At 39.7% G+C, this 17,476-nt stretch overlaps 1 non-coding gene across 1 annotated transcript; it reads right to left on the bottom strand.

The window, feature by feature from the left end:
* Positions 1 to 14,981: 14,981 nt before the first annotated feature.
* LOC145135054 (small nucleolar RNA R71) lies at positions 14,982 to 15,088 on the bottom strand. Its single transcript, XR_013719535.1, has one exon. It is a non-coding gene; the product is annotated as a small nucleolar RNA R71 (small nucleolar RNA).
* Positions 15,089 to 17,476: the final 2,388 nt, after the last annotated feature.

A 17,476-nucleotide genomic window follows, 5' to 3' on the forward strand; every position in this document is an offset into this window, starting at 1 on the left:
CGATGACATATTACTCATTGGTAACGACGTTCCAACCTTGAAAGAGGTTAAGTCTTGGCTTGGAAAGTGTTTTGCAATGAAAGACCTTGGAGAAGCTGCCTATATTCTTGGGATTAGAATATTGAGAGATAGAAAGAAGAGACTAATTGGACTTAGTCAGAGCACATACTTGGATAAGGTACTAAAGAGGTTTAGTATGGAAAATTCCAAGAAGGGAGAGCTACCTATCCAGAGCAATACCAAATTGAGTAAGACTCAATGCCCGAGTACAGATGTTGAAATAGATGACATGAGTCGTGTACCTTATGCTTCCGCTGTCGGATCGATCATGTACGCTATGACATGTACTCGCCCTGATGTGGCATTTGCTTTGAGCATGGTCAGTCGCTATCAGGGAAACCCAGGTAGAGCTCATTGGATAGCAGTTAAGAATATACTCAAGTATTTGCGAAGGACAAAGGACTGGGTCCTTGTGCTTGGTGGCAGTGATACTTTGAGAGTAGATGGTTACAGTGATGCCAGCTTTCAGACGGATAGAGATAACTTCCGTTCTCAGTCGGGCTGGGTGTTTTTACTGAATGGAGGAGCAGTTACTTGGAAGAGTTCCAAGCAAAATACGGTGGCTGATTCTACTTGTGAATCAGAGTACATAGCAGCAAGTGAAGCGTCGAAAGAAGCAGCTTGGTTGAGGAACTTCATCGGGGATCTCGGAGTTGTTCCAACCATCTAGGAGCCTATGGAACTGTTCTGCGATAATGAAGGAGCGGTTGCCTTGACAAAGGAACCAAGAGATCATGGTAAGACCAGACATATCGACAGAAAGTACCATTTCATCAGACATAGAGTTGAAGAAGGCCATCTTATAGTAAAGAGGGTGTCATCTGAAGATAACCCAGCAGATCCCCTCACAAAGGGTCTGAGTAGGGCTAAGCATATTCAGCATGCTCGGAGCATAGGACTGAAAGATGATATTAGTTTTAGTAGTTAGATTAGTTTTTGAAACTTGTAACAAAGTAAATGTAATTGACTTTTGGTGATTAAATAATAAAGTATTATTTATAAGTTTGGCTACTACCTTTTGTCAATTGTTTATTATTGTGTTTCATTTTTGCATGTTTTACTTCCTGAATAATGAGATTATTCAAACTCCACAGTCGCTCGTACTCTTGGAAGTAAGTAGTGAATTAAGACTGTCATGAATTGGATTGCAGATTGTCTAAGGATAGACATGGCAATAGAATTGCTGCAATGTTCATGAGTACTCAGAAATTGAGATTTGAGTATTGGATAAACCCTCGCTCAGAGTATTACTTCATGGAATTCATCACGAGTAATACTGAGACGATAATATCTTATAATCTTGAAACGAAGATATATGAGTTGTAATTTACAAGTCGGTTGTGCATTGGTGATACGAAAACGCATCAGTAACTTGGTGTTATAAAACGTATTGTCATGCATAATTTGATGAGTAAAAGATACAAGCATATGAGTCAACGTTTATTCGTTCCTTTTGCCCTAACAGGAAAAGCGATATCTGTGGGCCCCTCGATGATTTGGTGTTGACTTATGTGCTGGGCCCAGCCAGGACTAAATTGATGTGTTCGATTAGAAGTCCTACATCATCACAAATCAGGAATCGGGAAACATAGATTCTGGACAAACAGATTGATTACATTCCATGTCTTTTGTCTGGGGATATCAAGCAGAACGAAGGGTTATATGATCACTTATCTTAGGACACGTAACTGACTGGGTCAGAGTTCGGCAGCAGCTTTTTGGAAGCTACAATTTGCTGGTCAAATTTAGAAGGCATACTAGCAATTATAGTTACAGACTTATCCAAGTGGGAGACTGTTGGATTAGGTGTCTAAGCCCATAACTATAATTGGTATGTACTTGAATTGATAGCAGCACAGTCCTTTTGGGTTGCCCTCAACCTAGCAACTGGACAAGGAAATTATGAAAGGAGAGATATTAATTTATAAGATTAATAAATTAATATATATATATAAATGATTTATTAATATGTTAATGGATTAACATATTAATTAGAAATCATTATGTTTAATTAATTGTTAGCCAGAAATTAATCAGAATTGATTTTGGGGTTAAAAGAATTAATTATAAGGTACAAGGACTAGTTTGCAATTATCTAATAGTTGAGTGGAAGGCTCTAGAACCCCCTTGGAAGAGGGTGGACGAAATCTTTAGGGGAAACCCTAATAATTTCGTCCATAGGGGCTTGGATAAGGCCCTTGGGTTTGCTTAGGCCCTAAGCAAAGGATAACTAGGGTTCCCTTAAACCCTAGATCCCTCAGCTATATAAGGAGCCTCCTGGTTCATGTTTTTGGACACTCTTTCTTTTGAAGAAACCCTAAGGCCGAGATTTTGCATACTCCCTCTCCTCTCTCTTCTTCTACTTTCCTTCTTGCTAGTTTGGGTGTGATTCCATTAGAGGCATTACACTTGTGGTGCTAAAGCTTCCAAGAAAGATCAAGATCAAGATCAAGGGATTATCAATTGTTTGCTATAACAATTGAAAGGTATGTAAACCCTAAACCCTAGTTTGTTAATTTCGAAATTAGCCTCTCTCCTCTAGGGTTCTTGTTTTGCAATTCAAAGTTGTATGTTCAATAGTTAAAACATAGATCCAAAGTAGGTTGCATGTGAACTTAGGAATTGTTTCTAGTTTATTTGTTGTACCTAAAACCCATCAGAAACAACAAATTTGTGAGACTCTTCATGGTGTACCTATCTAAGTACGACCTTAAGTCCTGACTTATTAACCAGAATCTCCTGTAGGGAGGGCGTGAATTTGTGTATAGATCTATATGGGACTGACAATCCCGCACCTTTACTGTTCGCTATTGTTTGGCCGGCAGGCCTAGGGTGTCAAATATCATATCGTTTCCGACGCCTGAAGAACGTCGCATCAGGCACATCAGTCATATTAGTATGGTTAATAGAACTCACATGGATAAAACAACGAGTAAATTACTAAGTAATATACTTCTCTTAAAATAGTAAGAAAAGATAATTACATCCTGACCAAATATACCTTCTGTTAGTTTTTACTTACAGTAAAAACTACGTATCATGAAATCAAGTATGGTAAATATACTTGTCCTTCTGGTTTTGGAACATTTAAAACCACAAAGCAGTATTATGGATAATATAATATTTTCCAGGATTAATACTAATGTTTTACTGTAGAACGGATATAACTAAGAATACTTTTACAAAAGAAACGGTTTATGGGATTAAACTACTTTTACAAAAGAAACGGTTTATGGGATTAAACTACTTTTACAAAGGAAACGGTTTATGGGATTAAACCACTTTTACAATTGGAACTTAGTCATTCACTCTCTGTAAACTAGTATAACATAAAGGACCTTTAGTAGTTAATTCTATAATTCCTTAGTTTTTGCATCAGAGTTATACATAAGTAATATCCGATTGACAGTGAAATGTGTGACTTCCGCCTTACTTCCTGTTCCTTGTTTGGTTGTGGGCTTAGGGAAGATACACCCATTTAACTGTACATTCGATATTAGGTTATATATAATTAGTATAAACTAAGTAATTGCAGAGGGAACTATTGAGGTTATCAGTTTATCACCTCAGGAAATATAGGATTTTCTGGAGGAACCAGCGAACTTTTCCAAGAACTTAGAGTATACTTATAGAACTAAAATACTTATGAACTCACCAGCTTAAATGCTGATCTACTCTTTCAAAATAACTTGTATTCTCAGGAATCCAGTAGACAGGTACACTCCTGAAGCTTTTGAGAAGACTACCTAGTACCGTACCGCGACTCTTGTCTTCTACTGTACCTACTTTGGTGTTTGAATATGTAATGTTTAAACACTTATGTAAAACTTATACTTATTAATGCAATGGTTGTTTGTACTTTGATTAATATATTGCTTGTGTTGTGATACATACCTGAAGTCCTCCGCCCCCGAACGTTTTCGCCGTTCTGGTTTGGGGGTGTGACATAAACTAAGTGATTATAGAAGGAACTATTGTGGTTACCATTTTTACTAAAAGAAATAAGGGTTTTCTTAAAGAATGTTTTCATCAAATATAAAGGAACTATTACAGTTAACTCCATGAGTACCAAGTGAATACGACATGGTTATATACAACGATGATCTAACAAACAATAGGATGTGTGCTTTCCGCCTCATTTCCTGTTCCTTGTTTGGTTGTGGGCTTAGGGCAGATACACACAATCGATTGTTTGTTTACTCTGAGTTTTATATAACTTGTATCCGTTTAGTACTCATAGAAAGGTTTGTAGAGTCATTTTTACTTATCTTTCATCATATCGGGAAATATAGGATTTTCTGAAGGAACAAGCGAACTTTTCTAAAAGAACTTTTAACTTACTTTACATCACTAAAATCTTATGAACTCACCAGCTTAAATGCTGATCTACGCTTTCAAAATAACTTGTATTCTCGGGAGACCAGTAGACAAGTACGCGCACTGGGATTCAGAAGATGGAGCATAGCAACTTCATGTCTTGTTTTGTTATTTACTTTTGTAGTCTATCTTATGTGAAGCACATACTTTGTAAACACTTTCTTTCTAATGAAATGGTTGTTTGTTACTTTGATTACTATGATGCATGTCTTGTGATACTAAACATGACGTCCTCCGCCCCCGAACGTTTTCGTCGTTCCGGTTTGGGGGTGTGATAGCTACCCAGCGTTGTGATAGACTATTTGAGTTACAGGAGGCCGCTAGACGGTGTGAGATGGAGATTGAGTTACAGTTGCGGGAGCAAAGGGAGGCCCCGGCGCAGTTATAGCCTGCGCCGAAGCGGCCCAAGACCGCTGATTCTAGGTCCGCGGGGCAGCGCGGCCGCACTTGTAGGAAGTGCGGGAAGGGCCATTCGGGAGTTTGTAGATCTGGTAGTGCGTGCCACAAATGAGGCAATGAGGGGCACTTTGCGAGGGATTGCCGCCAGCCAGCCCCGGATCAGGATATGAGGATGTGCTATCACTATGATCAGGTTGGTCACGTGAAGACCAATTGTCCACAGCTCGCTGCCAGGCCGGCGCAGGCTCTAGCACCGGCTACACTGAGGATTACTGACGGGGGTCAGGGTAGAGCAGAGCCTCCGAAGGCTCGTAGACGCGCCTTCCAGCTTACAGTCGAGGAGGCCAGGAAAGCACCGGATGTGGTTGCTGATATGTTTTTATCCTTTATCTTATTGATTGTATATGTGTTATACTTATATGTTTGTACCTATGATTAGATACTTTCTTAGTGAACTCCTTACATGCTTTGGTATTATTTGACTCGGGGACGAGTCGTTCATTTGTCTCTTAGTCATTCAGTAGGGAGTTCGGTTTGCCAATAGGAGAGCTAGAGTTTCCGTTGCGAGTCCCTATCGCCAACGAACACGGGATTTCCGCTTCTTCAGCCTATCGGGGTTGCGTATTGGAGATCTTCGGGGTATCTTTCCCGATAGACTTGATTCCGATTCCCATGGAGGATGTATGTGTGATTGTGGGTATGGACTAACTTAGTCACTTCGATTCCATGATCGACTGCGAGGGTCAGCGGGTGGTAGTTTGAACCCCGAGTGGGGGAGAACTGGTTATCTTCAGCGAGGGCACCAAATTGGGATCATGGTTTTGCTCAGCTGACAGGGCTCGACAGTATATTCAGTATGGGTGTGCAGGTTACTTAGCGTATGTGGTGGATACGCGGGTCAGGGATCAGGTTTCGGTTTCGGATGTTCCGGTCGTCAGGGAGTCCGTTGATATGTTTCCGGAGGAGTTACCCGGAGTGCCTCCGGAGAGGCAGGTCGAGTTCAGGATCAACCTAATGCCAGGTGCGGCCCCTATCGCTAAGGCGTCGTAACGACTGGCACCACCAGAGATACAGGAGCTGTCATCACAGCTGCAGGAACTGCTGGGCAAGCAGTTCATTCATCCGAGCAGTTCTCCGTGGGGAGCGTCGATTCTCTTCGTTAGGAAGAAGGATGGTTCACACCGGATGTGCATTGACTACCGGGAGTTGAAACAGTTGACGGTGAAGAACCGTTACCCACTCCCGAGGATAGATGATCTTTTCGATCAGTTGCAGGGAGCATCTTGGTTCTCCAAGATACACCTGAGGTCCGGATACCATTAGGTCAGGGTTAGAGAGGAGGACGTGGAGAAAATCATGTTTCAGACTCGTTATGGACATTACGAGTTCGTGGTGATGCTGTTTGGGCTCACCAACACGCCGACAATGTTTATGGACCTGATGAATCGGGTACGCAGACCGATGCTCGATCGTTCGGTCATCGTGTTCATAGATGATATCTTGGTGTACTCCAAGACTAGAGAGCAGCATGAGGAGCATCTCCGTGAGCTACTAGGAGTTTTGAGGCGAGAGCGGCTGTACGCGAAGTTCTCGAAGTGTGAGTTTTGTTTACGAGAGGTTCAGTTCCTTGGACATCTCGTTAACCAGGAGGGGATTTTGGTCGATCCGGCCAAGATCGTGGCAGTTATGCAGTGGGAGGTTCCGAAATCTCCCTTAGACACCAGGAGCTTTTTGGGATTGGCAGGGTACTACCGTAGATTCATACAGGATTTCTCCAAGATTGAGGAACCCCTCGCTCATCTGACAAGGAAGGGGGTGGATTTTCGGTGGGGCCCTGAGCAGCAGACTGCGTTCGAGACACTGAGGCAGCAACTTTACGAGGCGCCAGTGTTGACACTCCCTAAGGGAGTCGAGGATTTTGTGGTGTTTTGTGATATATTGATCACCAGATTGGGAACGGTCCTTATGCAGAGAGGACGGGTGATAGCATATGCATCGGACGAGATATCTCACACACGATCTGGAGTTGGAAGCGGTGGTATTCGCTCTCAAGATTCGGAGACATTACCTCTATGGGGTCCGTTGTACCATATGTACGGACCACAAGAGTCTGAGACACATCAAGGATCAGTCGAACCTGTACATGAGGCAGCGCAGGTGGCTGGACATAGTCAAGGATTATTACTGCAAGATCCTTTACCATCCGGGTAAAGCGAACGTGGTTGCGGACGCTCTGAGCCTCAAGTCGGCGGGATCTTCTGTCTCAGCAGCATGCATGATGATATCTGTGGATTCTCCACTCGTGGGCTTTATTAGGGAAGCTCAGGTTGAGGGTGTGCGGCAGGAGAACTGGAAGCTTGAGAGGATCAGTGGCGAGATCACCTGATTTGTGCAGGATAGTCGGGGATTGTTGACCCGTTATGGTCGGGTATGGGTTCCGATGTCTGGTGGGGTCAGACAAATTGTACTGGAGGAGGCTCATAAGTCTCGCTTCTCTATTCACCCGGGGGCCACCAAGATGTACCGGGATCTGAGTTTGAGCTACCGGTGGTCGTGCATGAAGAGGGAGATTGCTTGGTATGTCGAGAGGTGCTTGACCTGCAGGATGGTCAAGGCCGAGAACCACAGGCTGCATGGCAAGCTGCAGCCTCTGGAGATTCCCATGTGGAAATGGGAGCAGATCACGATGGATTTTATCACCAAGCTGTCGGGGACGGCGAAGGGATATGACGTTATATGGGTCGTCGTGGATTGACTGACCAAGAGTGCCCATTTTCTGCCCATCCGGGAGAGCTCATCAGCCGAGAAGATGGCTGACGTGTATATCCGCGAGATCGTTGCTCTCCATGGGGTTCCGGTCTCTATCGTGTCAGACCGTGATGTTCCGTTCACCTCCCGTTTCTGGCATAAGTTCCATGAGAACTTCATGGATTTTATCACGAGTGATCATGAGACGATAATATCTTATATTCTTCAAACCAAGAGATATGAGTTGTAGTATACAAGTCGGTTTCACACTGATAATGTGAAACGCACCAGTAACTTGGTGTTATAAAACGCATTGTTGTGTGTGATTTGATAAGTATATAGAGCAAGCATATGAGTTGAAGTTTATCCATTCCTTTTGCCCTTGGAGGGATAAAAGCGATATCTTTGGGCCCCTCGATGATTTAGTGATGACAAACGTAAGTGCTCGGCCTGGCCTGGACTGATTTGATTTGTTCAATTAGTCAGTCATCATAAATCGGAAATCGGGAAACAACAAATGGACAGAGAGAATGATTTTAATCCATGTCTCAGTCCATATGATATCTAGAATGGAGTAATATATGATCCCTTATCTAATGGACCCATTATTGACTAAATCAGAGTTCGACAGCGGCTTTTAAGAGCTACGATTGCTAGTCGAGTCGTACTTGCAATAATAGTTATTAGACTTATCCAAGTGGGAGACTGTTGGATTAGGTGTCTAAGCCCATAACTATAATTGGTATATACTTGACCCGAGAGTAGCATGGTCCATTTGGGTTGCCTTCACCATGACAATTTGATGGATTTTTGAGAAGAGCTTATTATGATGTGTTAATATATTATAAGTTATAATATATTAATAATCATATAATTTAATTAGTATTGATCAAGAATTAATTTGGAATTAACTTTGTGATCAAAAGAGACTAATTAGATATATGGGGATTGATTTGGTAAATCAATAATTCCTATAGTGTGGGCCAATTGTTATGGGCTAAACCAATATGGTGGTCCACGGATAGTCCATGGAGGTTTAACCCATGGAGCCTAAGAAAATGAAAGGTCATGGGCATTAGGGTTTTGCGTGGATGAAACCCTAGACCTTGTCACACTATAAAAAGGACCCATAGTCACCAAAATCGGCACCTATGCATTCTAAGGAGGAGATAGCCGATTTTATGTGACAAGAAGCTTCTCTCAAAAAGTCATCTTTTGTTCATGGTGTTTGTGAACCATTTGAGGTGCAACACTTGGGGCACTAAGTTCTTAAAGCCCAAAGTCTTTCAAGCAACAGCAAATCCATCAAGACTTCCAGCCACATAAAAGGTATGTTACACTAACTAGTATCTTGTGTAGTTTACATCTTTGCATGCTAATTATAGGCTTAATACCTTGGAAACACCTTTGCATGTATAATTAGTTAAAACATAGATCCAAGGTATTTAGGGTTGTATGTGCACCATAGGATGTTGTACTATACCAAAACCCAACAGTGGTATCAGAGCCATGGGTTGTTTTCAATTATACTTGATGCAAATTGCTGAAAAAGCTGAAAAAAAAATGAATTTTATGTTGTCTGGATAGGGGACTCGACGAGTCCATTAAGGGACTCGACGAGTCCATGAACAAACTCATCCAACTGGTCGAGTCCCCTATCCTGTTTTTTATGTGGTAATGTTCGAGTTTTTTGGCTGGAATTGGACTAGGAACATTATCCTAAGCTGTTTTTGAACTTATAAACCTGTTTTTTATGTGGTAATGTTCATGCTAATCCAATTCAAAAGATAATTGTCAATAGATTCATGTTTTGTATTAGTTTAGTGGTTAGGCTAATTACATGAAAATTGTTTGATTTGAATTATCTTGTTCTTATGAGTTAGTTTAGATTAATAGGAAAATTATGTGATAATTTGTTTTCGATCCAAATTGATCTAAAAGTTGTTCATAAAATGTGTTTTTGTAACTTGTCCTCAAGTTATATGAAAAGTCTCATTTATGATTTTTAAAACTCATAAGATTTCCATAAGTTATGAAAAATGAAGAGTCTCATTTTTAAATGTTTTAAAGTCTTCCATAACTTGGCCTCAAGTTATGGAACTTGAAGAGTTTTTTCATTAAAACTACTTTAAACTCATAAGTTATGGAAACCAAAAGTTTTTGAATTGTTCAAAACTTGTCCTCAAGTTTTGGAATTTGTAAAGTTTCCCCCCATAAATACTTTAATTCCAAGTAAACCCTTAGAATTTTTAAAAGTTAAAATTCAACCCTTATACTATTATAATATTAATAGTTAATAGTTATATATATGTATAAGAACAAAGTCAGTCTTACCGTTAGTAGGCCTCATTCACGAAGTCGGTCTATAAGGGGGGGTATAAGGTTACTGCCTATAAAATGGCAGTTTAATGGGTGTCCATTCTCACCCACCGCTTCCTTGACTGGTGGAGGGTCGTTAGCCGAACGGGTAGGACAGGACTATAACTCTCCCTTCATTAAAAGTATAATGATAAATACTAAGTAACTAAACACTTATAAATTCCCAATCTTAGTTACTTAGGAAAATGTGAATTTGGTGCTAACCCATGAAATTACACTTTGTACCTTACCAAGTCGTTGGTGGAGCGTGTGTGGGTAACCGACACACTAACATGGACTAGTAAGAGTGGCAAAGGGTGACTTAATGTTTATCATAGATCGGTGGAGCGCGTATGGGTAACCGGCACATCGATTAGGTGATAAATATTAAGGGTACCAAGTTAATTTGCATGGTTATTCACACCTTGTTTGTGATCCTCGGCATCCCAGTCACAAACTTGAGAGGGCACAATCGAGATTTAAACATGCCATTGAAAAGTTCAATGAATCTCAAAAGATCTAGGAGTTTCAAACCAATTAAAACCTAATACTTATTTCGTTTTTCATGGTGGAAATTGGTGAATCGTCATTCGTCTACCTTCAAATATTTTATAGCTTGGATTACGACATCCCTCTTCCAAGTTATAAAATATTGTGTTGGGTCATAGCCTTAATATTTCCTATTGGGTGTTATATTAAGGACTTAAATCAACTAACTTGAATTTTTCCCATTGTCTAGTTCAGACAACTATGATCTTCCCAAATCCCTTGGAACAAGCTTTCCTAATGAAGATGATGTCCCGTGGTTGGATCATGGAAATCATACTTCAATTCCTCCACCTCCTCCAATTATTCTCCCTAACCCACTTGAATAGTTCAAGGTCACTCAAGCCCTATTGGCAAGCAAAGTCTATGTGTGCTCATATCTTGGAGATGGAGTCACATATTGACAAGCCGGGAGAGTTGGGTGTCAAAGTCTTGAGGATGTTGGTTATTGACTAGGTTCTTCAATCACTTTCTAAGTCACATAGTGAGTTCCTTTAGGACTACTATATGACAGACCATGACATGACCCTTAATGATCTTACCTATTTTCTTGGTGCTGCTGAATAAGCAATGATTTGGAGCACTGGTAAAGCAAATTTGATTGGAAGATCGACTTCTCAAACTTCCATGGACGTTGACAATGGTAACATTGGAAATCCAGAAAAGCTTTCTCTTCCCAATGGAAAGGGATCGGCCATAGTCAACCCGATTGACCAAATGGTAAAGAGAAAGGCCAAGTCTGAGATAGTCCCGTGTACCATTCCCAAAGAGTCCATATGTTTCAATTGCCAAAGGAAGGGGCATTGGTTGCGAAGCTGCCCTATTTACCTGAAAGATCATAAAGTTGGTAAAGTCAAAAAGTTTGACTCTACTTCGGGTAAAGTCCACTATCTAACTCTATTAAGTTCCTATTTGGAGATTCTTATTACATGATGTGACTAGGTCACATGTTGATGTTTTAAGAATCAAAGAAAAGGAGAGGAAGCTTAAAAGAAGAATATGTTGATTCTGATCGCGAAGATGGATTTCGATCGCATGGTTCGGTGATCATAACTTTGAGCTGTTGCTTAAGAGTTGGGATAGATTTCTTAGGAATAGATAACAACATAGTTTTCATATGCATTTGCATTGTAAGGATAAGTTTTTCCACAAGTTTTAATATAAAGGAAAATTTTTTATTTTATTTATTTTAAGTATCCTTACAATGGAATTTGTGGAAATTATTGTTTATATGATTCCATTGATAGCAGTATTGGAAAATGGATTTGATTCTTTCGTTTGTGGTAGTGTCATAATTTACCAAATAAGGAAAGATTCTCATCACCCAAGTTTCAGTTGGACAGAAACATGGAATCATGCAACTTGTATTGTATGATGAATGAGAATTTTCATCTTTGGGAAATTAAGACTAATTCCTTGTTCACATGTATATGTGAGTCAAGTGAAGGACTAGGGGATCGGGTACACTTGGTTGTGCGCTGGTCAAGTCCACCACAAAGAACGATAAGGCTATTCATCATGATTTACTAAAGTTTAGTAAATATGGTTGTGCTTACAAGTTTAAGTATAATTCTGAAACATTGGAAAAGTTTCAATGGAAGGCAAAACGAATAAGAAGAATCAAATTAGGCAGAAAGATAAAAGTTTCTCCAATCTGAAAAGATGGGAGAGTACTTGAGTATCTTGTTTTATGATTATCTTAGTGGTTATGAAACCATATCACAACTGATTCTCGAAGGACATCTTAGTGCATTTGTTTGACTAAGAAGAGGAATCGTGAATTGTTGAATTGGTTAAATCAAAAAGATGAATCATACTTCATTCCAAAACAAGTCTTAGAGTCATACTCCAAGATTGTAACTTGAGTGACATAATCTTAAGAAGGTTTATAACACTTGTCAAATGTAGAGTAAAATGTCTCCTTACTCTTGTACATTTGAAATTGGTAAGTTGTGATGTTTTTGGATAAAACAAAGACCAACTAAGACCAATTGAGTGAAGTGTTTATCTTGATAAGAATCCGCACTAACTCTTGAATATTTGTTTTGTCAAGGAATGGTTCTTGACAAGAGAATCTTATATGTCAAGAGGTCAGTAGGAGTCTTAAAGATCTTGAAAAAGTCTCAAGAACTAATCAAGGGTGTTGTTTATCACTAGTGATATGTGCATATTTAGCTATGTATTTAGTATAGATTTTCGTTATTTGTTAGCTATTTATTTACATATTATGGACAAAAGGTACTTAATAGTGTTCAAATTGTATTTTCAGTCCAAAAGATATGCTCGAAAGCAAAAGGAAGCAGGAGAAGCAGTTGGAAGTTCGGGAGTTGAAACAAAGAAGAAAAATGCCAAAAACAAGAAGGACTCGGCGAGTCAAAGCTTGACTCGACGAGTTGGATCGAAGATTCGAGAAGCTCTAGAAGTCCTTGCCGTACACGGATTTTTAATGAGGGACTCGACGAGTTGGGACCTTAACTCGATGAGTCACCTCTGTTTCCAGAAAAATATAAATAGGGACTTTGAGATCGAGATGGGGACTTCTCGGGAACCCTAGGAGGCTCAGATTGCGATTGAAGATACTGCTAGACCGAGAGAAGCTGAGGAATCAACCCTAAGTTCGTTTTTGAAAAGGATTAAGGCAAATTCTAATTCGTTCTTAGTTAAGCTTTTGATTTAATCATGTTTGAACTAATTGAATTCGTTTTTGAGTTTGTTTTTACTGCAATTATGAACTAAAACCTTTATCTTCTGTTTAGGGTAGATGATTTTGTGAATATGGATTGATTTTATGGTTAGAATTAATTTTAATTGGTGATATTTTTTTGCTAAGCTTGTTAAAGAACCTCATAGATTAATAACAACTATTTTCTGTTAATAAATCAGTAATTAAGTTGTATGAACATCTCTTAGTTATTAATTTCTTATAATTTATGTGACCACATAGTTATATGTCTAGGAATAACGAACGTGAAACTAGAATTGACTAGAAGATAGGTAAATTAATACGTGAGCTTGTGTGATACACCATCAACAAGAGGTTAATTGAATCACCAATTCAATTAACCATTACAAGTCTTACTTAACCCGAATCAATAAACTAGAAAACTTGTTAATTTAACCAACTGGTCACTGTTTGAAGTAATCTGTTTTCTAAGGATTAGCAATAACGAACGTGAACCTAATCATCTAAATCGGTAACCAATGAAAAATTAATCGGATATATTTACCATAAAATCAACCATAGGATCAAATAACTCGAACCTAGACATAAGTCCTTTTTATCATTGAATTTAGTTGCAATTTAATTGTTTAGCTGCTTAATTAAGTACTAGGTAAGTTTTAGTTAAGTTTCTAGTCTTGTAAAACTAGAGAAACCCCTCCTATTTTATTATTTGTTTTAGATAATATTAGTAATTAGTTTAACTTCCGTTCCCTGAGTTCGATACCCTACTTATTTAACTACACCACAATTGATAGGTCCACTGCCTTTGTGTGTCTAATTCGTAAGGAAAAGTAGGATAAAACGTAGTTAGTTTAACACACATGAAGTTTTTGGCGCCGTTGTCGGGGAACGGTTCAAAAATTAACTCTAATTTCTAGTTTTATCGATCCTTTGTGTGAGAATTATCTTGCACAAAGTCATTTTTTTAGTAAATTAGTCATTAGTTCAAGTTTTAGTAGTTTTCTGTTTTAGGATTATTATTAAAAAAAAATTTGTTTTTAGCCTTGAACTCGACGAGTCCATCGCTGAAACTCAGTTTCGTTTTTATTTTATTTTTGTTCTTTTTACGCGTGTTTTCTGTTTTAATTGCAGTTTGTTTATGACCAGAGGAGGAGGTACACCTTTGGTTACACCACTTGAAGATCCGGAAGCAACTTTGAAGAAAAACAAGGGCAAGACCATAGGAGAAACCGCAACATCAAAGAATTCGCCATTGAAGAATCTCAAATCTGTTTTTAGTAAGAAAAAGGACAAGAAAGTGGGAGAATCCAGCAATATTTCTGAGGCGAACGAAGACCCAAACAAGGACGATATCGTGTACGAATCCGAAAAAGAAGAAACCGACTCCGAAGAAAGAAGCGATTTAGAAGGCGAATTAGCTAACCCCATGGCTAACATCGATGAAGTTCCCATGGGCGAATGGAAGAAGAGAATACGTGAAGATACCGGACCGGGACTAGTGCAACCCATCATTCCTGCAACTGCCACCTTTGAACTTAAAGGCCACATACTTGCTCAACTTAAGGAGATTCCATTCTACGGGAAGGATCATGAGGACGCATACAAGCATCTTGACGAAGTCAATGACATAGCCGACTACTTCAATGTCCCTAATGTGGCTCGCGACACCGTCTTGCTTCGTATGCTACCTGTCACATTCAAGGGAGCTGCAAAGGATTGGCTGAAATCACTTCCCCTAGGATCCATCACTACATGGGCTAAAATGAAAGAAGATTTCATAGACCAGTTTTGCCCTCCTTCAAAAATAGCCAAGTTGAAGAAAGCCATAGCTAATTTTGAACAACAAGCTGGAGAGTCACTATATGAGGCGTGGGAAAGGTACAAAAGCTTACAGAGGAATTGCCCACATCACGATCTAAACAGCCAACAAGAAGTCTCCATTTTCTATGATGGAGTAAATGTGACAACTAGGCAACTCCTTGATTCGCAAGGACTACTCACGAAAAAAGCACCCCCGGTGATAAAGGCCCTAATTGAAGAATTCTCTAAGCACTCTAGAGAATATCATAACCCAAGGAATGAGCTGAGTCGGTGGGCGGTGAACTCAGTTAATGATAGCATGGCAGCAATGATGGCTAAACTAGAGAATTTGGATCGAAGAATGACTAAGATGGACCAATCCATCCATGTCATTAGGGTCGGTTGTGAAAATCGTAGAGGACCTCATCTCACTAAAGATTGTGATCTAGACGAAAACGGGAACCAGAGGGTGCAAGTGTGCTATTCAAGTGGTGATAGGTATGATGACAATTGGCGAAAACCCAAAAAGGATTGGCTTCCTTATGATGAGTACAAAAAGGCAAAGGAGGAGAAATTTAAGCAAAAAGAAAGGGGCTATTATCAAAAAGAGGAACCGGTGCTGGAGAAGAAAGCTGATTGGGAAGAGATGTTCACAAGATTTGTAGCCGCGTCTGAGAAGAGGCATAATGATTCAGATGCTGAAATGAAAGAGCAACGAAATATGCTTAGAGAACATCAAGCTATGATGAAGGATCAGCAAAATATGCTTAGGAATCAGCAAGCATCTATTCATAACATCGAAAAATAGCTAGGTCAGCTTGCACAACAAATCAGCCAAAGAGCACCCGGTGAACTTCCTAGCAATACCAAGCAAAATCCAAGAATGGCGCATGTGAATGCAATAACAACAGATTCTGAGCCAATTTACACTCCTCTGACCGCTATCTAGAAAAATCCCAACAAAGTGCGAACAGAAGAAGAAAGTAGTTGGGATTTGAGTAAACCCGACTCGACTCGCCGAGTTGCCATCATGGACTCGAAGAGTCGACAACCTGATACCAAAAACTGCTCTCTTTTAAAGCCTTACCGACCCTCTTTGCCATTTCCGAGCCGATCCATACCTGATGAGCAGATTCAAGAATATAGGAGGTTTATGGAGCACATAAAGGCACTCCAAGTAAATATTCCGTTTGTTGAAACGATATTACAAACACCGAAATATGGTAGTTTACTTAAAAACCTCTTTACCACTAGAAGAAATATAGAAGAAGTTGTTGAAATAGTGCTAAGTGAACTGCCAGAAAAGAGGGGCGATCCGGGAAGCATCACCGTACCTTGTCAATTTGGGAACATAATGACCACACGAGCATTGACGGATTCGGGTGCAAGTATTAATATTATGTCATATTCCTTCTTCCAAAAGTTAAACCTTCCGGTCCCAAAGCCTATTCAAATGAAGATTCATCTAGCCGACAAAACGATAATACAACCAATGGGAGTATGTGAAGATCTCCTTATCAAAAGTGATAAATTAGTATTTCCGGTTGACTTTATAATATTAGACATGGAGGAGGACTCTATTTTACCAATCATTCTTGGGCGGCCATTCTTGAACACCGCTTGTGCCTTGGTAGACATGCGTAAATCTACACTAACATTAAGGGTGGGAGATGATTCGGTAATTTTTGAAGAAGAGGAAAAGGAGAAGCCCAAAGAGTCAAAAGACGATAAGGTTTCCTCAATAATTTTAGGTGATGAAGTATTGGAGAGATAACTTGCTTACTTGCAAGAGGTCAATCCAAACCAATTCTTATTATCCTTGGAAGAGAATTCTGATGCCGAGGGAGATCTGGAGGAGATAGAAAGGCTGATCAAGGAAGCTGACTGCAAAGAAAACCTCAAAAGTGTTGAAAACTCTCTGACTCGCCGAGTCGTATCTTCTGACTCGACGAGTACCTGCGAAAATTCCCAATCTGCTGGACATGATAGTCTGCAAGCCATTAGTACCCTATGTGAACCAGATGTGCAAGTTTTGCATGATTACTTGAAGAATCCTCTTAAGAGAAACAAGGCTGTTAAAGATCATATCGACTTTGAGGATGCACATTTGTCTTTTCTTGAAGCAATGGTAGAGAATGATGCGGCTGTTCAAGAAAAGGATGGAGGGAGTTTGGAAGATAAAGTGGATCTTAAAAATGTGAATGGTGATAATCATACCTCTTCTATTAAATCACATATGCTAGATCGAGAAGAGATGACAATCAAAAGCAGAAGAACCAAGCCTCGTGCCATTGTCTCTACTACGTGTGAAGTTTTCACTTTCAAAGCACCGTATTCTCTAACAACCAAAAAGGCAATCAAGAAAGATAAGAAAGTAAGGGAATCGATGGAGCGTGAAAAGGAAAGAGTGGAGAAAAATAAGCACGATAAAGGGAAAAAGCGTAAAGTTGAAGAAATCACTGCAAGGACGAGAATGGAGGAATTGAATAGGGCATACAAGAGAAA

The sequence above is a fragment of the Lactuca virosa genome, chromosome 8 (assembly GCF_052849685.1).
Source record: "Lactuca virosa cultivar CGN04683 chromosome 8, Lactuca_virosa_CGN04683_v6, whole genome shotgun sequence".
Classification (NCBI taxonomy): domain Eukaryota; kingdom Viridiplantae; phylum Streptophyta; class Magnoliopsida; order Asterales; family Asteraceae; genus Lactuca; species Lactuca virosa.